Here is a 26169-nt window from a genome sequence, read left to right on the forward strand (position 1 = left end):
CTACTCCCTGTGCGGCCCATGGCGTTTAGCTCAGCCTGCTGCCTGCCAAGACTGACTACAACCTTCGAATTATCTGTACCGCTCCTCGAAAATACATTCCTGCCTACTAGTTTAAGTAAACATTCTCCCAGCTGCAGAGCACGAGGGCTGGCCTACTGTCTTCATACAAGTAATTCATAGCCTCTGTTACCATGCTCCCAGAGAAGGCCCATGCCCCCACGCTTCTCATGCAGACACTTAGGCGCTTATACACGCACTCTCAGTCAGTATAGAATAGCTTCTGCCCCAGAGACCTTTCCCTCTAGATAGTATGGTTCCCAAACATCAGATATCAGATATGATAGAAGTACGAGTTGATCTGACATGCCAGACTTCTGTCTCTTTCCGCTAGTGTAAATGTCAAGTCCCCTGCACCCTCCAGTTTCCACGTCAATCACACGTCATGCAGCTGCGCGCGCATCCAAGCTTCAGATTTCTGCTGACATTGCAACATTCTGCTTTGTGCCACCCCCTTTGTGACACCTACCTGTGACGTTTCTAGCGCACACCTCTAGTTCACGCCTAGTCCACGCCTTCTGATTACGTACTAGCAACACGTGAATGCTGTTATCTTGTTTCTCTCAGCTGTTATGCCTACTATATTGCTTTCTATGACATGAATTAAGTATATAAGCTATGTATTGTCAATAAAATATTGCTCTATCCCTTCCTGGACCCTGTGTGGTGCCAGGAATCTGATATCCAGTTCCGGAACGATTCCTTTTTAAGGAATAAAACCCCTAAGAACTCTAACACCACGGACTTTGTTTTCTTTCTTTCCGATTGAGTTATTATTGATTAAGTACTTACCTGCATAGAAATTAAGATGGTAAATTAAATATTTACGACAATTTCCTGAAAAATAGAAGGTGGTAAAGGATTACCCCTGTAAGGTATATAGGAAAGAATGGCAGGGATTTGATTATCTATACACCAGTCCCCCATATTTTCCTTATATCAGTTATTAGTTTGATGTGCACTCCCTTAACACAGTTTGAATCTGTATGTATACATAAAAATTGTTTCATATCTTTGCAGATAGCAATTTGATAGATTATTTGATTCTGATCGTCACAGCTGTCTTCAAGAAGGCAGCAAATACGTTGACCAAAGGTGCCAAGAAATACATTTTAAATTAAATACTGCCCAACATCACTTATCGTATGCCGTGCCCTTTCGTAACTCCATATGAAACCGCCTATAGCAGAGACTGGGTGTTTAAAAGGGAGAAGGGCACAGAGAGTGGAATTGTCTTAAATAAATAAAATAATTTGGATGAAATGTTAATTTTTACAATATTGCATCATCATATAATGCTTATGGGAAATCAATACCAGTAATGCATTTTGGAAATGCATTCTTTTAATAATTGCTCATTCAATATTGAAACTGTACAACATTGTTTAGTTGGCTAGTATCTTTATCACAAAATATGTAGCAGTCTCGACTATGTGTGCTTCCTTCTTTTTAGGTAAATAATTAAGAAAGATCTGTGTTTTATGAACATTCGACATTTATCCTGACACTCTACTATAACGACTAGCCCCAACGACAATGTAGTCCATAGCATGTATTGCAGCAGCGGAATATATGTCAACATCATCAGAATAAGCACTTATTTTTTAGACTACCCCATTTAATGTGATGGAATTATCTGTTGGTTTCCTTTTACATGCCCTAAACATGTTTTGAATTAGATCGCAAAAAGTAGGGTCGATGCATCCTTGTTAGGTGCCTATAAGAATCATATACTGATACTTGGCTGGCTGGAATAAGCCTGGTGATAAGGGTCTGATTTAAAATTTGAAATAGCTTCACAAATCTTTCCCCAATACTGACTGTCCTTACCTTATTGTCACCCAGAGCAAAATCCATGATACCCTGTCAAAAGCGTTCAAAGGATCTAAGAGAATCATACCAGTTTGCTGATTTGTAAGATTAGCAATATCAAATATAGATATAGCAGTGTTTCTCTGATTAGTTGTATCTCTCCCAGGGATGAACCTCTGTTGTTGTGAGCTAGCAATTTTTCAACGGATGTGTATTTTTGGCTAGGTAGCCTATATCTTTGCCTGTATTTTGGCATCTGCATTTACTTAAGAACTAGGCAGGTATGATCCTCTTTTCTTAGGTGGGTTCCAATTTTTTTTACGTAGCAGTGTTCTTTACATTCATGTTCTCAGGTACTTCTCTGCCTTGATCTTTGTTAGAAATATCCTCCATAAAATAAGGTAGGTACATCTGTAGATGTTTTATAAAATTTGAGAAGGATAGCATTCTCTCCTGCTACTTTCCTAGAGGGTTAGAGCTCTTATTGCTGAAGCTAATTCCGTTGATAATATTTTCTCTTCTAACATCTGTACCTGTGAAACAGGTAATTGGGGCATTTCAGCTGTGTTTATGATAAGGGAAAGCAAAAGGTTGGTGAAAAAAAAGATGAAGGCTGCCCGAAATTGCCAATAGCATCAACCCGAGAAACATCTCCAATTCACCAGAATTTCGGTTCCTAATATGGCTGTAATTGCATCTGCATAAAGTAAAGAACAACTCCTAGGCAATTGTGTGATTATTAAAACAGTGATGTACAGGAGAATTAACAAAACAAAGAGAATATAAATGTGTATCTAAAAAGCATTCATTTTAATAATTCATAAAAAACAATTCCATAGGAAATTGTGTAACAACATAATACATAGTATATATCAATCAGGACAATCTTCAAAATTCATTTAATCATGAGCAAAAAAAAAACAAAATACATAAAAACTCAATTTGAGTGGCAGTAAATATTATCAACGCGCGTTTCGGCGTATTGGACGCCTTCTTCAGGAATTAACCACAAATTACCTGGAGAAAATAACAAACAAAAATTCAATAGCAATATTATCTCATTATTTAACCTTCTTATATCATGTTTACATTTTCTGTACAAATGTTGTTAACTATATATAATTACATTCGAAAAAACGTTCATTTAAAAGATAAAAACATGATCTAAAAGTTAGACACAAATTCAAAGTTTCTATAATGTCTCCTTGTAAACAACAGATTCATATACATAAAATGACATTCTTGTATTTGAGTGCTCAACTACATCGAGAACCGTAATGATACATATAGACCACTGCGGAAATTGTAATCAAACGGTACATATATAAAACTCCCAGATCTTATTAAAAATATCTGAACTTACTTTACTATTTTTTAGTGTCAGCAGGGTTCGAAGTAACTAAATGTCGTATAAGTGGTTACTTATTTCCACTTTAAATTTCTGTAATGAAAATCATATTATCAGAAATATACAAAAGGAATTATCTATAATCTATAATTCTGATGATATCACAATGATAAATTTACATTTAATTCCCTTTATTGGCATTGTCTCTCAGTGATACTCAAGATATAAAACGGGAATCTATTGTAAAAAAATCTCCTTCTTCATACTGTAATGAAAAATGATATAGATGTGATATCATTTTATTTCGGGTGTTTACTCCAGTTTTTAAGTATTCAAATGGCTATCAAAATTAGGCTCAGAGTTTGATCATATTACCTACGTAAAAATTAGTCTCCGAAAATTGTTGGCCTCACAATGTAGACTGCATCAGGATAAGACGCTTGAGAACCAGATAATTAACCTTCAAAGAAATAAAAAGGAAGGGAATAACTAAACCAATGTATCGAATTGCCTATTCATCTATACTAGCTAGTCATATTGGTAATAAATACCTTAGATATGAATACCTGGAAAAGTAATGAAGATGCCAAAAGGAGGCAATGTTACACAATTCGTAGCCTTCCAATGTGAGATGATGATGGCAAACTATTTAAATAAAAAGAATATAAAGGTCAAGAGCGTTAAACGCAAATAAAGATATCAAAGTAGCCTCCATATGAAAATTGCAAAGTTCGCTAGTAATTCTCTGTCGAATTACCTGCAATGGCTTCTAATGGCGTATTGCTCCGGGGTAAACGAATGCCTCCAGTATCTGATAAAAGTCGTAAAATTCAAATGTTCATGGCCTTCTGATTGCCAGTTACAGCAACAAACTCTTAAAATAAAAAACTTATAAAGGATGAAATCAGACTTAATGTACCAAAAAGTAAAACTACAAAAAGGTCTACAATATTTAAAGATGCAGGGATCAAGAGATCTCCTATTATAATTTACCTGTAGTAGCTTTTGTATACGTGAAATTTTCGGCCATCTGGATTAAAACTGCGACGACAGACTATATTAAAAAAGGAATATGAAAAAGGCAATGAGTATGATACACGCTGGACTGTACTTAAGCTGGTGTCCCTATCAAAAGGACAGTAACTCAATAGCTTTCCTATGTCGGTATACCTGCAGTCGTTGCTGATATCGTACTGCTCCGGTGATGGCGATAGCCTCCGGCGTCTGGCATCACAGGAAAAGGAGGTGTGTTCAACTGTTTTCTCTCTTCCTGAGGCTTAAATACTAATCGGGCCTGTGCGTGTTTATTCAAAAAACCTAATCTATCACATGGTGTTGAGTCATGTGATATCACGGTACAGAATCAACCCGCGAACAAATTCAATGAGAAACGTTTCAATCTCAAGTTACTACATGTAAAACTACATTTTGTCAACCTAGAGATGCCTAACAGTTACATATTAAAATTCGGCCGGCATACAAGATTATGTCGGACAATATACTACATAACATGGCAAACATATCAAGCACAATAATGTAGCTCGAGGCGTCATACACAGAAATGAAATGGGACAAAATTATCCAATCAAAAAGACGCTTTCAATGGAGAAAACCGGGTATTTTTTCTCAATGAAAATAATAGGATAATCTGTTGATTTATCAAGACTACATATATATTTAAGTCCAAATAGCCAAGTGGAACCAAAATAAGGCTCATAAAGGATAATATACTTTCAATGGAAAAAAACGTGTATTTTTTATCAATGAAAATGATATGATAATCTACTGATTTATCGGGTCTATATATATCTATAAGTCAAAATAGCCAAATGGAACCAAAGTAAGCCCCAAAGAAGATAATATACTACAGCAGTGTATATGTTGGTAGACGATATTCAAAAGAAGCTAAATTTACTAAAAAATGAGATACTTCCTTACTATAGTAGAATAGCATTATAGGGAAAAAGTAGAACCGAGAACTCGCAGGTCTCATTCATTATTGTCTCGTATCTATAACTATCCTTATTCATACTCATATAACCACTTAGGGAGATATCAGATAGTAGTATTCTCCCAAGTTATTTCGCTATTTAATCCATTTCTGAAAATATCCTTATTCATACTCATAAATTCACTTTGGGAGATATCAGATAATAGCATTCTCCCAAGGTATTTCACTATTTAATCCATTTCTGAAAGTGTCCAACAAGAAAATCCCAAAAACGTCCTACTTTTTGCGTACTTTGAGACCCCCCTGGTTGTCGGGGGTTCTGATTTTCTTTAAAATTCTCCACCGGAAATCATCCGGTTTGTGATCATTCTCAATTAAATGGTTCACCCTAGGTGATAGAAGTTTCTTCGTTCTAATGGCCGAACGATGTTCGGTCAATCTAGTTTGAATAGGTCTCGAAGTTTCACCAACATATCCTAAAGCGCATGGGCATAGAATAAAGTAGATAGTATTTTGGGTTCTACAATTCCACATTTCTGTGGCTTGGGTGGTATAGCCATTGTGTGATAACATTTCTCCTTCTAGGATCATGTCACATGATTTACAGGAGGAACATTTCTTAGTCCCTCTAACAGGCATATTGCCATTTATTGATTTTTGTACAAAAACTCCAGTACCTGATTTATTCTCAAACCGGGAATGAAAAATAAGGTCTTTAATGTTTCTATTCTGCCGATGGGCGAACAAAAGTTTTGGTAACTTGAGACTTTGAGTTGGATTGCTATTCAGAATATGCCAATTACCATTGATAATTTGTTTGATTTTGGCATCTAAGGTGGAATGTCTGGTGACACATGCAAGCTGCGTCTTTTCTTTCACTGCTTTAATTTGTAGAAGATGGTCCCTGTCAAAGAATCTTGCTCTTTTATAGGAGTCCCTCACCAGCCGGTGGGGATATCCTCTGTCTATAAATTTCCTTCTCATAATGGCTGCTTGTCTATCGAAATCACTCAAGTCTGAACAATTTCTTCTTACTCTCAAGAATTGAGAGAACAGGATACTCTGTTTTTGGTTTCTTGGATGAAAACTACAAAAATGTAACAGAGTGTTCCTCGCTGTAGGCTTTATATATAAATCCACTTTTAATTTTCCTTGATCATGGAAAATGAGAATATCTAAAAATCCACTTTATCTGCACTGATCTGTAAACTTAAGATTCTGATCAGTGACATTCAGGCAACTTAAGAATTCGGTCAGAGAGTCACTACCATCGTTCCAGAGAAAAAAGATATTGTCAATACATCTGGACTGATCAATGGGAGATTTACTCGAAAAATGGAGCGATCTCATTGTATATAAATTTCTTTTCAAAGGCTGCCATATATATGTTTGCTATGGAGGGCGCAACTGATACACCCATGCTTACGCCTTTCACTTGACGATAAAGCGATTGTCCGAATTCAAAAATATTCTCAGTCAGTACTATATTAAGGCAAGCAAGAATAAAAGGTTTAGGACAAGGTATTTCATATTCTTCCATGAACCAACTAGTAGCTTCCATTGCTTCTTTTAGAGGAATAATATTATATAGCAATTCTACATCTAAAGTCACTAATAAATCTTTCCGAGAGTCAAACTCCATGTTTTCAACTTTGTTGATCATTTCTCCAGTAACTTTTATATAAGATGTTATCTTAGGAATATATGGACACAATTGATGATCAATAAATTTAGACAATGGCTTTGTGATAGTACCAATCGTCGATACTAGGTGGATCTACGATATTTTTATGTATTTTTGGCATACCGTAGGTACACGCTATTTTACCTTTATTATAGTTGAGGAATTCATAATCTTTCTTAGTGATTTCTCCTACAACTAAGGCTTGACGGGTAAGATCCTGGATTTTTTTTAGAGATTTTAGTCAGGGGATTAGATGTTATATTAGTGTAAAATGTAGCATCGCTTAGCATAGTCTTCATCTTATTCTCATAATCATTAGCATTAATGACGACTATGCCACCTCCTTTATCACAATTTTTCATTACCAAATCACTATTATGGGCTAAAGAATTTAGGGCTATGTGTTCATCTCTATTAAAATTATACAGAGGTTTAGGAATGAAACTCAAGGCTTGTTCTAATCTTTGTAGTACTACTAATTCAAAAGCAGCCACTTCTGGTCCTAGTTGGTCTAAAGATGGACTAAACGTGGATGGTAAAGTCAGATGTTTAGATGTATCAGTATAGATATCTATTTCTTAATTTTGACCGAAAAACTTTTTTAACCTAATTCTACGAAAGAAGGAAATAATATCTTGATGTAATTCAAAGATGTTAACATGTGAGTGGGGGACATAAGATAAACCTTTAGATTAAAGGCTCACACTATGTGTGTCTAGATCCAAAGATGACAAAGTGAAAATCGGGATTACATGCCCTGTTTCCAATATTGTCGATTGCGTGTCTCTAGCATAAATTGAGGGTCCTGCTGTTGGTGGTGATGTTGTGGTTGATAATTCCCTCTGCTCTGAGTTTGGAATCTGACTCTTTGGCATCCCCTGTGTGTCCCTCGATTGGCTAAAAAAGGCTGCGGTTGATTGCGTTTAGCTTGGAAAGAGATACAATTACTCTGTATACTCTCAGGCTCATAGTAGGTGTTACTATTGTCACCATCTGAGTCAGAGGTGTCTGAGAATGTATTGACTCTCTGTTGTTGGGCTCTAGTTTCATCTACATAATGATTTTGTTTGTTAAAATACTGCCTTAAATACGGATAAGTATTTTCTAAGGTATAGAGTCTTTTATCCTTAGTAAGTTTTTCATTTTTACGTTTATTTGGATAGTTGGTAAAAAATTCTAACTCCTTATTTGACTCTTCCAATTTTTCAAAGCTTCTTCTACACTGTTCGCTTTTTAGATTTTTTCTTCTAATTCATCTACTTCTGCTTTTATGCCAGTAGCTAACTCTTTTGAGGTTTCAACAATTAAGATCATGAGATCTCTGGAACATCTGCTCGCAATCATACTCCATTTCTCTAGAAATTGTTTATAATGTATAAATAATCCAGGGATGTTACGCACACGAAGACCAGTTGGTATTATACCTGCTCTTAAATAGGCCAACATAAATTCACTGTGTGCCTCCATCCGTTTCAATTTCTTTTTAAGATCTATCAACTTTTTCATGTCATCATGATTGCGGCTATTATCATTAGTACTGCTCCCAAATGAATTAGTAGTTCCTACTAGAAGGGCAAACTCTTGATCTGTGAAGCCAAATGTTTTTAATTGAGCCATCCTAAATTAGTCAGGACAAGGTGAAAATAATCAGTAAAAAGACAATCTATATTCATGTAATATGAGCACTCAAATGAACAAACACAATCTGATAAATAATTGCAAAATGCAGTAGAACAGCCATACACAGACAAGCTGTGGGTAAAATTGATGCGATTATCAAAAGCCCCCTGAATAGTAAATTGTTCAATTCCTAGGACAGGGAAAACTGAATAAAGTAAAGAACAACTCCTAGGCAATTGTGTGATTATTAAAACAGTGATGTACGGGAGAGTTAACGAAACAAAGAGAATATAAATGTGTATCTTAAAAGCATTCATTTTAATAATTCATAAAAAACAATTCCATAAGAAATTGTGTATCAACATAATACATAGTATATATCAATCAGAACAATCTTCACAATTCATTTATTCATCAGCGAAAAAAACAAAATACATAAAAACTCAATTTAAGTGGCAGTAAATATTATCGACACGCGTTTCGGCGTATTGGACGCCTTCTTCAGGAATTAACGACAAATTACCTGGAGAAAATAACAAACAAAAATTCAATGGCAATATTATCTCATAATTTACCCTACCTGTATCATGTTTACATTTTCTGTACAAATGTTGTTAACTATATATAATTATATTCGAAAAAACTTTAATTTAAAAGATAAAAACATGATCTAAAAGTTAGATACAAATTCAAAGTTTCTATAATGTGTCCTCGTAAACAGCAGATTCATATACATAAAATGACATTCTTGTATTTGAGTGCTCAACTACATTGAGAACCGTAATGATACATATAGACCACTGCGGAAATTGTAGTCAAACGGTACATATATAAAACTCCCAGATCTTATTAAAAATATCTGAACTTACTTTATTATTTTAGAGTGTCAGCAGGGTTCTGCAACACCCATGATCATTACTGGCTATCCCAAGTCAATATCCTGCAAGGCTCGCCGCCTCAAGGGTTATAATTACCATGGTACCACCAACGACCAGCCGGAGTGAACGAGGGCAGAGTTTACAAGCGGCCCCAGGAGGTTACAAGCGGCCCTAGGAGGTGAAGCCAGAGGACTATGAACCAGCCTAAATCAAAGTAAGAAGCCTGTGACTTTGCTGACCAGTAGAACTGTTGTGAATTACCTCACAATGCAATCTGGCTCTCTCGCTGAAGCTCCAGGGACACATTTGAAGGCATCTCCATTCGCGATTTGAGTTATGAACGACACACTGGAAGGATCAATTCTGACCCACCTGCTGGGGCGTGGCTAGCTGCATGGCCGGGTAGGACGAGCCCGAGCGCAGCTCCTGCCAAAGACTGCCCATAATCCATCGTAAATGCACTAATTGGACCCTAAACGAGACATCCACCACACGAAACGGTGTCTGAAAGTGCCCTGCAGGATCGGTGAGGTTTGGCGGGGCCGCCGAGCAGTAAAAACGGCAGTAATCGAAAAGAAAAGCTTCCGGCCCGGTCCCGGCCTGGGAGACTGACAAGATGGCGGCGCCCTGAGCCACGGAGGTAGAAGACGCATCCGGAACACAGCGGAGGCCTGCGGGAAGTGTCCTGGCTAGCGGCGGAGGTGGGGTCACACTGAAAGCAAGCCCCGGCGCCTGACAAAGGAAGCGGACGGCCCCCCACCCCGGAGCTAATCCGCCGCGAGGAGGAGGGCGGACGCCGGGGGTGCCCGCCGGACGGAGAGAGCCCGGAGCCGGAGAGATCAGGCCGACGCACCCGACCGCCGGATACCAGAGGCTGCGGTAAGGTGCGGGGCTGAACGACGCGGCCCCCTTGGCGGAGCGGAGGATACGTGGCCCCCCCGCGGACATCCTGCACCACCCCCCCCCTCCCCACCACATGGACTGAGACGTGGGAGTCGGGAAGAAGAGGGGAAGATATTGAGGAGAGCACGGCCAACAGGGGCACAGAGGAAGGCCTGAGACCCTAGACACTGACAGAGGGTGACCCCCCGGGAGACCGGGAGGCACGGGGGACACCTACAGCTGTGCAGCGCGGTCGGTGGTGGTCTGACTGGAGGGGGAAACCTCGATAGTGCTCCCGCAGAAAGGCTGCAGCACACAGGGCATCTCCATTCGAGGTGAGGTGTAAGGCGGCAGGACACGGGCCCCAGCGAGGGAGGAAACTCAGGACTACGGTCGACATCCTCCGTGACCCCCCCCCTCCACCCGGGCGGACCGGGGGCTGCGATAAGGAGAAGAGGTGGTCATTGCGATAGCGGCCCACCGCGACGTAGGGGAGGCTCAGGACCTGCGCTCAGGGATTACACAGAGGTCTCTGGGACCACCAAGAGGGCCGGGGGACCCCACCCCCCCAAGTCTGAAACGGTGAGAGGGGACGGTGAAGGCCCGCCAACCGCAGGGGTCTCCGCGCCGGAGCCTATAAGACGGCGGAAGAGACTTGGGGAACACCCGACCTTGGACCACCATTATCCTCCTCCCCCACTCACTGGGTAGGCTCCACCATAAGGGATATTTCTGACAGTTCTTGGCCCCTGCTGACCATAGGAAAGGGGCGGCGGGACGAACAGAAGTGGCACTGGCAGAAGGAGCTAGGCCCAAGGAGACACTCCTTGCTCCCCGCCGGCGGAGAGACCCTGAAAAGACAATGGTGAGGAAAGACCCAGCGCCGAGGTCGGCCAGGCAGGGAACTATGGAGACGTTCACCACTCCCAAAACGCAGACAGACCTGGCCACTGGGGGTAAGGAGAAGCCGTCGGACACGGCCATGCTCCTGGAAGCCATACAGGCCTCGAGGTCAGATATACAGAATTCAAGGGCGGCCCTAGAGACTAAGATCGGCGAGGTAGGGTCTGAAGTCCTCTTGCTCCGACAAGACTTCCGGAACCTGAAGGACCGGGTGGGGACGGCCGAAACTAAGATCTTGGAGGCAGAGGACTCCATCACGACGCTCCAGAGAGAAATGGCGGAACTACAGGCCTCTCACAGGCACCTATTGTGGCGCGTGGACGACGCTGAAAACAGGGCGCGAAGAAATAACCTTCGCTTTGTGGGTCTGAGAGAAGGGATTGAGAAGGCGGATACAGCGGCCTTCCTGCGCACTTGGTTATTGTCCACGTTTCCACAGGCCTCCTTTTCAAACTGCTTCATCATTGAAAGGGCACACAGGGCCCTCTTGGCGAAACCACCTGAAGGGGCGAGGCCGCGCCCGATTATCGCCAGATTTCTTAACTATGCAGATAGGGACCTTATCCTGCGGGAGGCACGTAAGATGGGGGAGATCAGGTTCGAGAACACTTTAATCATGATCTTCCCAGACTATAGCCAGGAGGTACAAAAGCAGCGCCGCTCGTTTGACACGATAAAGGCAAAACTGAGAGACATGCACATTTCGTATATGCTGCTTTTCCCGGCAAAGTTAAAGGTCATCTTCAAAGGCAAGACTCTCTTCTTCAGCCGCCCGGAGGAAGCATGGCATTGGCTGGAGGAGAGACCGATGCTGCACGAGGCAGAGGAGGAAGGCCGCAGGATCAGGGAGGAAATGGCGGCAGCCAGCTTCAGGAGGAGTCCATCCAAAACGGCGAGGTCGAGGCGACAGCGGGCAAATCGGAAGACGCAACTCACTCCATACCCCACTCAGCAGGGATCGACGAGAGGAGACAGAGGAGAGGCAGACACCGTCAGCAATCATAGCGAGGAATCTACGGGGGGCCAAGACCCGAGAGCGTACCACCGAGGTCTGAGGCCGGAACGGACTTGGAGGAAGATGCGACCCCCTCGGACAGTGAAAGGCAGACGGAGGAGTCACAACACCCGCTGGTAGAGGCCATAAGGGAGCTTGAACGGGGGGATACTGGAAACACAGAGGCGACGGATCCAGACACACAAGATTCGCATTCATGAACAGTTTGGGACTGTGATACTTTCAGGCAGTACTTTGAACTGGGACACGCAAGTATTCTTTTGTAGTTCCTTGGGGTAGGCATTGAATATTCCATTTTGTCAGAGACTGGAAAGTTGGTTATAACTTAGTGGGGTTTGTTTTAAGGGGGGGGCAACAGACCTTGCTAGCCGGTGGTCCGCACTGTCAATGGTTGCATGGGCGGGTTGGCCGGGTAGCAGTGGTGGGGTGGGGTGGGTGGTGGTGGGGATTGTTCTTCTGGTTTTTCTGGTTCGAGTGGGGAAGGGGGGGGTAATTCATTGAGGGAATGCAGTCATGGCAATAGGTACATAATGTGGTTTCTGATGAGGGATGTCCGCCCGCACCCCCGGCCCCGAAGGTATGGGACAGGGAAACATGGATGGCCGCTTTGATGGATAACACTAAACTACAGGTAATGACATGGAATGTCAACGGCCTGGAAAATAAAATTAAGAGGGGGTTAGTGAATAACTTCCTTAAGCGCATAGGCCCTGATGTCATTCTGCTACAGGAGACACACCTACGAGGCACGACATGCACTTTTATAGCTAGGGGGCGGTACAAGGTTCTGGGACATGCGGGGTACACAGCGGACTCCAGGGGGGTGGCCATACTGGTTAAGAACACCGCGCCTTTTCAGATCACACGCACATGGGGGGACCCGATGGGGACATGTGTGGGGGGACAAGGGATCTGGCACAGACGTACTTATACTCTGGTCTCGGTGTATGCACCACCCAAACTGCAGGCAACCGCAATGAAGAAACTGGCAACCCTACTTTTAGACTCAGCGGACACGACTCAGATTGTGGGGGGCGACTTTAACGATGTGCTTGACAAAGGTCTAGACAGGTCGGGAGAACCACGATCGACGGGAACCCAAACGCCCCTCGCCCAAATGGTTTCCACGATGGGCCTAACAGACGTATGGCGGATGCGGCACCCGGACACCAGGGCCTATGCCTTTTATTCGGCCGCGCACAAGGTGTTCTCCAGGCTGGACTATGTGAGAGGCCTTTTAGACCACTCGCCGCTGTTGGTGTCGGGTCTACCTGGCTGAAAATGAAGGATCAGTGGACTCGGCGGTGACCATATGGGAGGCTCTGAAGCCGGTAATGAGAGACAGGATAGCCGCCCGACTTAGGGATGAGAGGAAGAGAGTACAGGAAGAGGTAGGAGGGGTGGAGAGGACCATAGTGGAGCTAGAAGAGGAGCACTTGCGTACTAAGGACCCAATGGCCCTGCGTAAATTGCTGGACAACCAAAAACTATATAAGGAATTGGTCACGGACGAGGCCAAAACCCAAAATCTGGCGACCCTACATAGGCTATATGATGTGGGGGATAAGTCGGGCAGGCTCCTGGCATGGCTTGGCCGTAAGGAGAGGGCGGAGCGCTGGGTGGATAGCATCATGGATCAGCAGGGAGGACTAATCTGCTCGGACCCCCATATCGCGAACGTGTTCGCAGACCACTATAGGAGTTTTTACGAGGCCCAACCTTTGGGAGACCAGACGGACGCGTTACGGTACTTGACTGAAGTCGAGCTCCCAGTCGTGGACTCGGAGGCCTTACCGGCCTTAGAGGCCGACATTTCCCTGGAAGAAGTTCGAACAGCCATCGCACGGTTAAAACCTGGAAAGGTACCGGGTCCAAATGGCTTCCCACCAGAGTTCTTTAAGGGTACCAGTGACATAGTGGCCCCCCGCCTACAGCAACTCTTCATCACGGCGTTCCACGAGGGACACCTACCGGCAGACCTCACATTGGCGACCATAGTCCCTATCTACAAGGCAGGAAAGCCACGGGAGGAGTGTGCCTCATACCGACCCATATCCCTCCTCAACATAGAGGCGAAGCTCTTGGCCTTTATTCTGGCAGTACGGCTGAGGGGGGTGCTCCCTGACCTGATACATTTGGACCAGACGGGATTCCTGCCGGACAGGGCTACGAAACTCAACCTAAGGCGGGCACATAACTGGATACAAGAGGTGGGGGACAGGGAGAGACCACACTGGTTTCTTTCCTTGGACGCCGAAAAGGCCTTTGATTCAGTTCACTGGCCGTTCCTGGATGCCACACTACAGAAGGCCGGCCTTGGCCCAAACTTCCGTAAGTGGATCACCTTGCTGTATGACAACACGCGTGCTAAGGTCAGAGTAAATGGGAGGCTCTCTTGGGAGTTTCCGATCAGAAGAGGGACTCGTCAAGGGTGTCCCCTCTCGCCGCTATTATTTACATTGGTCATTGAGGTACTGGCGGCCAGGATCAGGCAACACCCTAGGATTTTGGGGTTTAGGATATCGGAAACGGATGAATCACAAGAGAAGATGTCGCTGTATGCGGACGATGTCCTCCTGTACATCACTACCCCAGAGGTAACGGTTCCCAAAATATTCCAGGAGCTGGAGTCCTACGGCCGCCACTCGGGATACGCCATCAACTGGCATAAATCAGTGTTATACGACCCTTGGGGAACGGCGGTGGGGGGAGCGCTCCCTGAGAAACTGGTGGTGTCCCTAGATGGGTTCCAGTACCTGGGGTTGTACCTTACGAGGGACAGGCAATGGTCCAGACAGGCGAACATAGAAAGGATTATGACGAACACCAAGGCGGACATGGACAGGTGGCGTCAGCTCCCCCTGACGCTTCTTGGCAGGGCGGCGATTTATAAAATGATTGCGCTGCCTAAATATCTGTATGCTCTACAAAATGAGTACTACCAGATACCGGACGCCCTAATTCGTAAAATGCATGCGGACCTCCGGGCCTTCATTTGGCTGGGGAAACAGCCCAGGATCGCACTCTCCACCCTACAACGCCACCAATACAGTGGCGGTATCTCCCTGCCTAATTTGGAGGCCTATTACTGGGCGGAGCACGTGTCACCCATAAACGAGTGGCTGCATGCACCGGCGGACCACCCCACGTATGCACTCGAACGGGCAAAAATGTCCTCCTCCACTCTGTGGAAGTACTTGTACGGGGCAGCGAACACCTCGTCCTTGCTACCGGCCTCAACTATTACCCTCCGGGCCTGGAAACTGGCCATGAAGCGCACGGGATGGGATAGAAAGCCGACCCGCCAAACCCCACTCTGGCACTGTAAGTGGATGACCGAACTGTATGGCCTCCCTGGATTCCAGCGTTGGGATGACATAGGCATTTCGACGATAGGAGACGTCATCGCAAAAGGGGTCTTGAAACCCTTCGCAGTGCTGGAGAGGGAGTTTGGGCTGCACAAATCGCAACATTTTAAATATATCCAACTACGCCATGCATGGAGGGCGCAGAACCTGCAACTGGAGGGGATAAAGGACTTTGCCCCCTTGGAGGGCAGATTGCTGCAGGAAAAGATACCGAACAAGGCGGTTTCATTAACCTATAAGACCCTCACAAATAACATGCTGGGGGACCTGGCGAGGCTCCGGTCTGCTTGGGAGGGTGAGGTTGGCCCCGTAGAAGACATAGACTGGGAATTAATACTAATGCATCCGAGGGAGGTGGCAATCAAATCCCGCCTCCGCCTCATCCAATACAAAATACTACACAGGGCTTACTTTGACAGGGTTAGGCTCTATAAAATGGGGAAGACCACGGATGACAGGTGTCTGAGATGCGGGCAAGGGGGCGGAGACTTCTATCATACTCTGTGGACGTGTGATAGGATACAGGCCTATTGGTCCCTTATCTTTACTGAACTACGGGAAGTACTTGAGGTACCGTTAGAGCAGGACCCGAAATTGGCCATCCTGGGCATGACCAATGATGTGGATTTACCCAGACCACAACTGGCTTTTCTGACATTGGCGCTGGTTGTGGCAAAGCGCGATATTGCACGTTATTGGGGGCGGAGAACATACCTGAGATAAAGGAATGGAGGAGGGGACTGGACATTTACATGGCTGCCGAAAGGGTGACGTACAAGGCGAGGGGCTGCCCCAGGAAGTTTAAAAGAGTATGGGCAAAGTGGAGGTACTACCGCGGACTAGACGGGGGCCTGGGGGGGGGGGCACGTTGAGATCGCCCGGCACTGTTGAAGAGGGAGGAACAGGGGTGACTATGTGAGATAATGGAAGGGGAAGGAAGGAGCATGATGCACAATTCACCGGCTACTGTTACCACACTGGGGGGGGGGCCCCGGGAAGGGGGGGGAAGGGGGGAGGTGAAGGAAGGACACACAGAAACACTGCTATATGACTGCACAGTTAACTTACAGTAGGAGTGGCAGTTCCAAGCCACTTACCTGAGTTCTTGTGGGGTGGGGGGAGGGGGGAGGCGTTGATAGTTGGAAATGGGAACTGTTGGAAGGAGAGGGGTTTAAAAAAAAAAAAGAAAAGAAAATGCTGCAGATATCAGAATGGCCGGAAAAGGGATCATGTTTTTTATACTGCAGAACTACTTATGATTGACTCTTACTGTGATCCATGGGATGAGACCCGCTTAGGGCTGTAGAAGTACAAGGTATGATGGCCATTGTAATACGAACGATGATCTTGATGCTTACATCCTAATGTCTATGGAACTGTGTCAATGCCGATTGCATCATCTGTATGTCTGCAAATAAAAATTAAAAAAAAAAAAAAAAAATCCTGACCCACCTGCTGTGGGACTCATCCTGTACCATGGGGAGCCCAGACAATGTGGGCGCTGATAAAGCAGACACTGAAAGTGAAAGTGGAGGTAATTGTGTTACTTTGATGACACTGACTCTGACTAAGAATATGCCTAATGCTAAGATGGCACATACATTTGCTACAGTTGCTTCTTCCCCCTCAAAGATTGGTAGAGCTACAATTGCAGCTCCCTCCTCTAAGATTGGTAGTGTTGCTGATATGCCATGTGGGCACACTCAGACAGTGACGACAGAAATAAAATAAAGGAGATGAGACTGCCTCTACTAAGACAGCTTTAGCTTGGAGCAGACTGCATTACATGGGGGCAGATTCTAGGATTGAAAGTGAAGAGAACAACGTAGCAGACTCTGTGAACAGGGACAATTGGCCAATTCTCAGCATGCTGTGAAACTTGTCAATGCAGCCAAACACAGCCCCCCGGAATCAGTACAAAGGCACGGGGGTGCGTCCAAAAGACACACTGACTGCTGTGACAATGGACTAGTAAAACACACTGCAAAAAAATTATGCTTTACAAAATGAAACACTTAGAGAAATATTTTCATCTGGGTTGGCACAGTAGCATCAAAGTGTAAAAAGACCCAAGAGTTCATTAAATTTAAAAACTCACAGCCTGTAATAAATTCAAAAAAGCTAGAAACAAGTGTTCAAAATTTCAGGAGAACATGGCAATAATATTTATACAAAATACATTGTGAATTATTATCAGTTAATGACCATGACCATATGCAATTATTTGATATAAAAGTGTTCCTTTGTTTTTAATTGATATATCTAAATATCAAACAATTATTTAAATGTTCTGTTAAATAGTTAAAAATATCAATACATCAAAGAAATATACTGCATAATCATATAGTCACAAGAAAACAGTGCAATTCTTTATAGAAATTATTAAACAGTTTGTTTCAATGCACATTATGTACAGAAGGGAGATCCAGATAACACATAGACAATGGGAAGGCTGGCGGTCGATGGAAGCTACTCGTGTTTTGGCTGGGGTGCCTACACCAGGGAACCGTCTCGACTTTCTCTGCATAAAATACATAATAGGCATGGTCTCAAAATCTGTATGTACTTATGTTAATTGTATTTCCTGAAATTATTATTCATGTTTTTCAAACGTTTAATGATAGATCGTTTTGGATAAAGTTGTTCAGTACCATTTGGTGGGACTAACATAAGAAGAAGAGATTTAGAGAATTTTGAAAGTTAAAAACATATTCTACATTTAAAATATGTGGGGTAAAGCCAATATTTTGACATGCTTTATTAAATAAAATCTAGTTTGTGCCCAGTGAAGTGTGAATAAATGTGGCAGAAAGTGGCCTAAAGAGCATCGGGCAGCTTCCTATATCGGGTGCATTGAAATATGGATGAAGACACTGTGAAATACAGGTAAGAATGCCTCTATCCCTGGACAATTTCATATAGTGAGTGAGCGATCCTTTTCCATCTTTGGTCATGGGTTATACTTTGTTTTATTAGATAAACTAGCAGCCCGTCCCGACCTTGTCCGGGTGCAACAGGCTTCCCCGACCCACGCCCGCCCTGACATTGTGCAGCAGCCTAGTCCCCCCCCGGGCCCGTCCCCGCCTGCCCCGACATGGGTCCCCTTACCTGAGCCGCCGCTCCTCCGCCTGTCCGCTGCTCGCACCGCCGCTGGCCTGTCCGCTGCTCCTCACTTCACCGCTCCTCCCCCGTGCCATGTCCGCCACTCCCTTACCTCAGCCGCCGCTCCTCCAGTCTGTCCGCTGCTCGCACCGCCGCTGGCCTGTCCGCTGCTCCTCATGTCACCGCTCCTCCCCCGCGCTATGTCCGCCGCTCCCTTACCTCAGACGCTGCTCCTCCAGTCTGTCCGCTGCTCGCACCGCCGCTGGCCTGTCCGCTGCTCCTCACATCACCGCTCCTCCCCCGCGTCATGTCCGCCGCTCCTTGTCGCGCTCCTGGACGCCGCTCCTCCCCGCGCTCCTGACGTGAGCACGCACGTCGCGGCCGGCCCTACTTCGAAGGGACTACTTTTTTTTACTGTAAATTTTTTAAATAACGTTTTTTTATTTTATTTATATAACCTATAACCATCTACACACCCTGACGATTCCAACAGTGTATCGGGTGTGTGGATTGGCGCTGTCGTTCCCGAGTATACCCGCCTCAAAGGCTGAAAGTTCTTCCTTTATTATAGTAGTATAGATAGATGCAGACATTGAAGATTGCATGAATCACACTCTAAATCACTTCAATGCATGCCGAAGAAGTTCAAGAAATTGTAAGTATGTTAGCTATACTATCCAAATAACTAAGCTCTCACCAACATATATGTAGAGGATGGGACATTAGATTGCTTTCATTTAATAAAATAGCTTTTTATCTATTTGTCCAAAACATACCCGCAGGAATAAATAAAGATAAATATAATTTAGCAATGACCCCGAATAAGAAATATTTTACATCAACCAGAGCAAAATACATAAAAGATTAAAAGGACGCTGCTTCGTACGAGATTTGGATTCTCTATATATACAGGTATCAAAATCATTGATTACTTAAAGGAACAAAATTATATGCTATATAGTTAAAGAACCAAGGAGTTTCTTTGCAGTAGTAGCTGGTTGCTCAAAATGCGGGCGCATACCAAATTAATAGAATATTTTAATACATGTTTTGTATACACCCCACAGACACCAATAAAAGGACAACAATAAAACAAGGACTCTGAATACCAAGCACTCTATGGAGCTTCCCAAGAAAAGTGTGTAGAAGTTTTAAAAATCTTCCCCTTTTTTCTACACTCAGATTGGACTTTTTGTCTAAATTACAGGTATTAAAGGCTCAATGGTGAACATATATGTACAAGCACAAAATGTCCATGTAGGCTTCATTCAAGATTAGGCAATTGCTTTTATATTTTATTTCAGCCTTAAGTGTATTAAACATATCAAATGAACTAAACGAACTGCAGGCCAAAGAAATGTAATTGCTTATTTCTTAATAAGCCCCACACTGATAAAGAAATAGGTGACTATATGTAGCTTCTTTTTCTACACAAGGGGAGCACTATAGCATGCAGCACTATTCACCAAATGATGCTTTGACTAATGCATGATTAGTTCACAAACAGCTTTTAATTCATGTTCTTTAGGCCACTTTGTCACATTTATTCACACTTCACTGGACACAAACTGAATTTTATTTAATAAAGCATGTCAAAACATTGACTTTAACCAACATATTCAAAATGTAGAATATATGTTTAACTTTCAAAATTCACTAAATCTCTTCTTCTTATGTTAGTCCCACCAAATGGTACTGAACAAATTTATCCAAAACGATTTATCCATAAACGTTTGAAAAATATAAAAAATTATTTCAGGAAATGTAATTAACATAAGTTCATACAGATTTTGAGACCATGCCTATTATGTATTTTATGCAGAGAAAGTTGAGACGGTCCCCTGACGAAGGCAGCCCAGTCGAAACGTGCGTATCTTCCATCTACCGCCAGTCTTCCCATTGTCTATGTATTATCTGGATCTCCTTTCTGTACATAATGTGCATTGAAACAAACTGTTTAATCATTTGTAGAAACTAATTGCACTGTTTTCTTGTGAATATATGATCATGCAGTATATTCCTTTGATGTATTTATATTTGTAACTTTTTAACAAAAAATTAAAAGAATGATTTGATATTTAGATATAGCAATTAAAAACAAAATAAAAAGTTTTGTGTGATATCAAATAATTGAATATGGTCATTCACCGCTTCGCCCCGGCGCATATTCCCCCGCTGTGTGGTCGAATTCCAGGCATGCGCAAATCGGACGGCCCCTGGCCGTCTAACACACATGCCCACCGTGACGTCGGACGGCCCCCAGCCATTCAATGCATGGAAGAGGTTAACTGATAATAAGGCACAATGTATTTTGTATACATGTTATTATCATGTTGTCCTGGAATTTGGAACTTTTTGATTATCGTACACTTGTTTCTATCCTTCTTTTCCCTTTCATGTTTATTGTCCTACGGCTAGCAAGTTCATTTCTGCATGTAGGGGTCCCCCTTTTTCCCAAACTATAAATTTAAACAAGCTCCTGCCTGGATCAGATCTAGAAAATAATATAGTATTGCAATAATTCCTGACTATAGCAAACCTTAATAGAACAACCTTATTAAGGAGCTCTGAGAGCGAGAATAGTGGTAATAATTTATTGAAAAGTAACCCAGAACCTTCTCAAGCCACTATATTTCAACTAATTTAGACACACCAACAAGATACGTCAGCTCACTACTCCAAAGTCAAGGCAGAAAATCTCCTCACACAGCAGTCTCTGGCTGAAGTTACCGCTGATATTTGCAAATTGATCCAGATTGAAGAGGTACACAATAGAAATGTTTACATTGAAGAAGCTCCCACTCATACAACTGAAGTGGCAAGTAGGCATACAGATTAAATATAAGGGTTGCTACGCAGGCCTGAGGTAAGGGGGAACAAGGAGCAACTTAACAATCTAAGAGTTATGGGATCCCAGAGGGGATTGATGGGGATGATTGCTGCCAGTACATAAGAGGATTATTCCAGTAAACTTTGCCTGAACTGGATGATTGGGACCTGGACTGTCAAATGTAGTTGCCGCATGGTATTCCAATGCCATTCAGTCATAAAACTCTTTCAAATAGTGACAAACCACATCCCATTTTGATATACCTAGGGAGCTTTTTACTATGCAGGCTATCTACTTAAAGACACTGTACCTTTAACAATTGGTTCAATCTCCTTTTATTATTATCATAATTCTGTCAATTAACTACTGAATGGAGGTGGCAATTATGTCAAGTGATTGACCCTCTGAAAGAAGTTGGTGCCCAGGTCTTCCCGAATGAGTTGGCTCAAATAAAGATCCTAAGAGACACTAAAATCCACTTTTGTTATTTCACTGTGGGTGCTGCTGTTATTCTGAAACAAAGGAAGAAGCAGAAGGAGTAAATTACAAAGACAGTAAGAGTGGTGGGACAAGTGACAATGAGGAGCATTTGGTATAGGGCAAATTTCATATTGTGTACAGCCTGTGTAGTCATGTTTTATTCTTTACAAGGTGTAAGCATTTATGCTCCGAATGGTGATTTGGGGAAGTGGGAAATCTGGGCCACATGGCTTTCATAAGTAGCCAATAGTAAAAAACTGAGCTGATTTGTTTTCCAAATGCATCTTCAAAAACTTTGAAAGATAACAAAAATGAGTGGTCTGTACTTTCATTAAAGAAATATATAATGTGGTTACACCAATCAGAAAAGAAAGGGTGCAGTAGCATGGGAATGATACTTGGATATTTAGTAGCATGCATCACCTTAAAATAATGAGCTGTAATGTTTTGGGTTAAAGTTTCCCTTTAAATGGCAGCTGATCAAGACAAAGGTTATGACATATAAACTGCATAAGCAATAAACAAGTAATAAGAACCAAGGGGAATTTTAAAGACCAAGCTCCAATATGTTCCCTATAGACATATAACAACATGTATATCGGAGGGTCTACCACACAAGTACGCTCAGTATGTCCTAAAAGGTACCCTAAGACAACCTCAAACTATGTGTATCCAACAAGGGTCATCCCCACAGTGGTCAGAGAGGGATGCCCATCAGTCACCACACGGAACCGCCCTTCATCATTTGGGATTCCGTCGAGACCACCACTGGGACAGCCAGTCAACTACCACGGTCGGGGGTCCAGATGTAGAAAGGAACTCCACCGCCGATCAGTAAGGTCTAACTCTGGTCTTGCTACTCAAGTTCTGAGGATTCTAGTATCAAAACTGGGGGACTGATGTTGCAGTGCTCAAAACATGTGCAAAATTAGAAAAGTCAGTGATAATAAAATAGGATAGGGGGGTACTCATAACTTTATTCAGGTGTTACCCATCCTCCCAATGTTAAAAAGTAGTCGTCAGTGACAGTCACTAATATATAGACTGTCTGAATGTTCTATGTGGTCGACATGTTTCAGCAATTTCGTGACAGGTTCGTCATTGCTTTCTTCAGGGCCATATTAACTAATAGCTACTGCAATTAAGTGATAGTAAAAACAAATATGTGCTCAAAATCAAAAATAGATACAGTGATCACCTGATATCACTATGTGTTCTGCTCCCTCTTTTCAAGTTTTGCTGAAAAAGAGAAAAGAGAAAGATTTAAAGGTCGAACCCAAGGCTGACCTAAAGACAAACTGGCGTATAACATTATATTCATCATTGGGGGGGCGGAGCTTGCCGGCGTCCATGAAAGACGTGTGAGCGTTGAGCTCCTCGCCTGAGCCCCGTTAAAATCTGTCAAACTTATCCTTTTGGCACCCAACTAGCTCTAAAAGTTGGTGTGAACTTTCGGACTACGCTCCAGTCCGGTTGGAGTCCTTTGTCCAGCTGAAAATTGGTGTGGTGGAGCTTTTTTGGTCGGGAGACCTTGCCGGGGGGGACCAGGCCGGCATCCACGGACTTTCCTGCGGGGCTGCCCGGGCTACGTCACGCTACGTGCGGTGCGCCGCACTGAAGAGGGACCGGTGCGATTGATCTGCGGCCAGGCACGGGCGGCTGCGCAGTGCTGATACGAACTGCTCTCCGGTGGCGGTGGGGCCAGTCGGCGTTCGTCTAAGTGGAGACAGAGGTGACCCAGGGGAGGTGTTTGCAGCTGTGCTCGCCGCACGGGACAGTGATCGGCTGATTGCCCTCCCCTTGGGGAGATACCCTGTTGCCCCGCTGCCCACGAACGGGAGCAGGGTTGGAGGTGTGGTGTGGTCCAGGACGGCGGTGGCCCTTCTGTCCGGCTCTTGGACGGTGTGTTGGACGGGGGGTGCTTTCACGGTGGAGGAATCTGGCGGTTGGGCCTACTCACACTGCTGTGCGGACAGACGCCATTTTGGGTGCAATTTTTTGCTGCGCAACACACTGCTATTTGGCGCCAACTGACTGAGCGGCTCCTGCTGGCCCCTCTGGCTTCTCCCTGCTGTACACTACAGTTGGCTGTGTGACTCACTCGGATGTCTACTAGAAACGCCATGGGGAAAGGCGACAGGACACAAACCAAACTGTCGTTTGACCAACGTAAGGCGAAAGGGACTGAGGGGACGGCCCCTGAAACTTTGCCGCGTACTGCTGCCTCCGACAGTTCATTGTGTGCGGATATTCGCGAAATGCTGGTGTTGATGGAAAAAGGCTTACAGGACAGCATGGCGTCGATTGGGACTAAGCTTGATGCCCTGACATATCGCATGGATCGCATGGCTGAAAGAGTTGATAAGCATGCAGAACGGCTCGACATGGCGGAAAGGCATCTGACGGAGGCGGAGGAGGCACAGTCAGAATGGGATAAGGATCGCAAACAGTTTGGCAGACTCCTACAGGTCATTCAAGACAAGACGGAGGACTTGGAGGCGCGCTCCCGGCGCTCCAACGTTCGCATCACTGGGGTGGCGGAAACCACCCAAACTGGCAAAATGGAGTTGTTTGTCGAAAAGTTGCTGCGGGCACTGCTGGGGGACGATGTCTTCTCCCCTATGTTCATCGTTGAAAGAGCTCATCGCACTTTAGGGCCGAAGCCACAGCCGGGGGCCCCACCGCGGCCGATTATAGCGAAGCTGTTGAACTACCGTGACAGAGATCTAGCGCTTCGTCTGGCCAGAGAAAAAGGAGATCTACAGTATGAGGGTATGAACATTTCCCTATACCCGGACTTCACGGCAAAAGTGCAGGAGGAGAGGAAGGGCTTTGCTCCATACAAAAAGCAACTGAGAGACCTTGGGCTTGACTACGCCTTGTTGTACCCCGCGAAACTCCGTATTAATAGGCAGGGGCATTCGCATTTCTTCACTGATCCTACGGAGTTGAAAAAGTCACTGAAGGAATGGGCTAAGGAACGACGGAACAGTCCGAGGAGTCAACGAGAGGACGCCGACGCCAACTCTCACATGGAGGAGCAGGAGTGAACAGGAATGCGGAGCTGGATCGCCCCATGATGTCTCGCAGGGACGAAGTAGGAATGGAACTACTAATATGACATCTTTGCGGGACGAGAGTGGCCCGACGGACATTGGAACTCGAAGGGCGTGTGAAGGCCCACTATGTGACGCTTCCAGGGTGAGACCTTTCTGGTTAATATCTGCACTGCTTTGCTTGTTCGAGGGTGATTGTTGGCAGCAGGGTCTGCTGAACACTCGTTTATGCGGATTGTGCCCTCCCACAAGCGGGGGTTCACTTGTTTGACTGCTGGACGAAACCTATCGAGGGTGCCGATTGCTATAAGGGGGCAGGGTGGAGGAGTAGCTAAGCATTGCAGTCACGGACTAGAGTTGAACTGTTGTCTGGCTGGGAACCTCTGCCCCTGCGCTTTCGGCATTTGGCTCTGACAAGAGCCACATAAGGGGTTGTTGGGTTGGCTTGGTGGGTGAGGGGAGGATGGGTGGTAGCGGGGTCTGTCTGACCGGGTTGGGGGTGGTCGGCTGTGGGTGGGGGGGTGGGCGTTCTTCACAGTACAAGTTGGGTATGTTCAACTGGAGCGGTTGGGATGTTTTTTTTAGGCCTACTACGGAATTGTGTCTGCGATCCAATGTGTATGAGTTCAATAAACAGGTCTTATTGGAATGGCAGGCATTGAGGTCTTAGAGTTGGAGGGCGGCCCCAACTCTCTTAGAGTGATAACCTGGAATGTGAGGGGATTGAATGACTACCGTAAACTCCGGAAAGTGCTGAGCTATTTACAAAGACACCGAGTTGATCTTGCACTCCTCCAGGAGAAGCACCTTCCTCTCTTCAGCCCTATGCTGACGACCAGAGGCCTTGGAGGTAATTGCGCAGCCGCAGGCTTCACCACGCATGCAAGGGGGGTGATTACGTGGGCTAATCCCAAAGCACAACTGAAGTTACTGCAGCTGATCGTGGACCCGGAGGGTCGTTATCTAATTGCACGCTGTGTGGGGAAAGGTCACAATTTAATTGTTGTGAATGTCTATGGCCCTAATTATGACACCCCTGCCTTTTACTCCTCTCTAGCAGATTTGTGCAGACAGTATGTGGGTTCCAGGCTGTTATGGGGGGGTGATTTCAATTTTGTGTTAAGCCCGGATCTGGATAGGTCGGCTGGCGCGGCTCGCTGTCCGGCAGCCTCGGCGCTGCTTA

The sequence above is a fragment of the Lissotriton vulgaris genome, chromosome 2_1, assembly GCF_964263255.1.
Source record: "Lissotriton vulgaris chromosome 2_1, aLisVul1.2, whole genome shotgun sequence".
NCBI lineage: Eukaryota > Metazoa > Chordata > Amphibia > Caudata > Salamandridae > Lissotriton > Lissotriton vulgaris.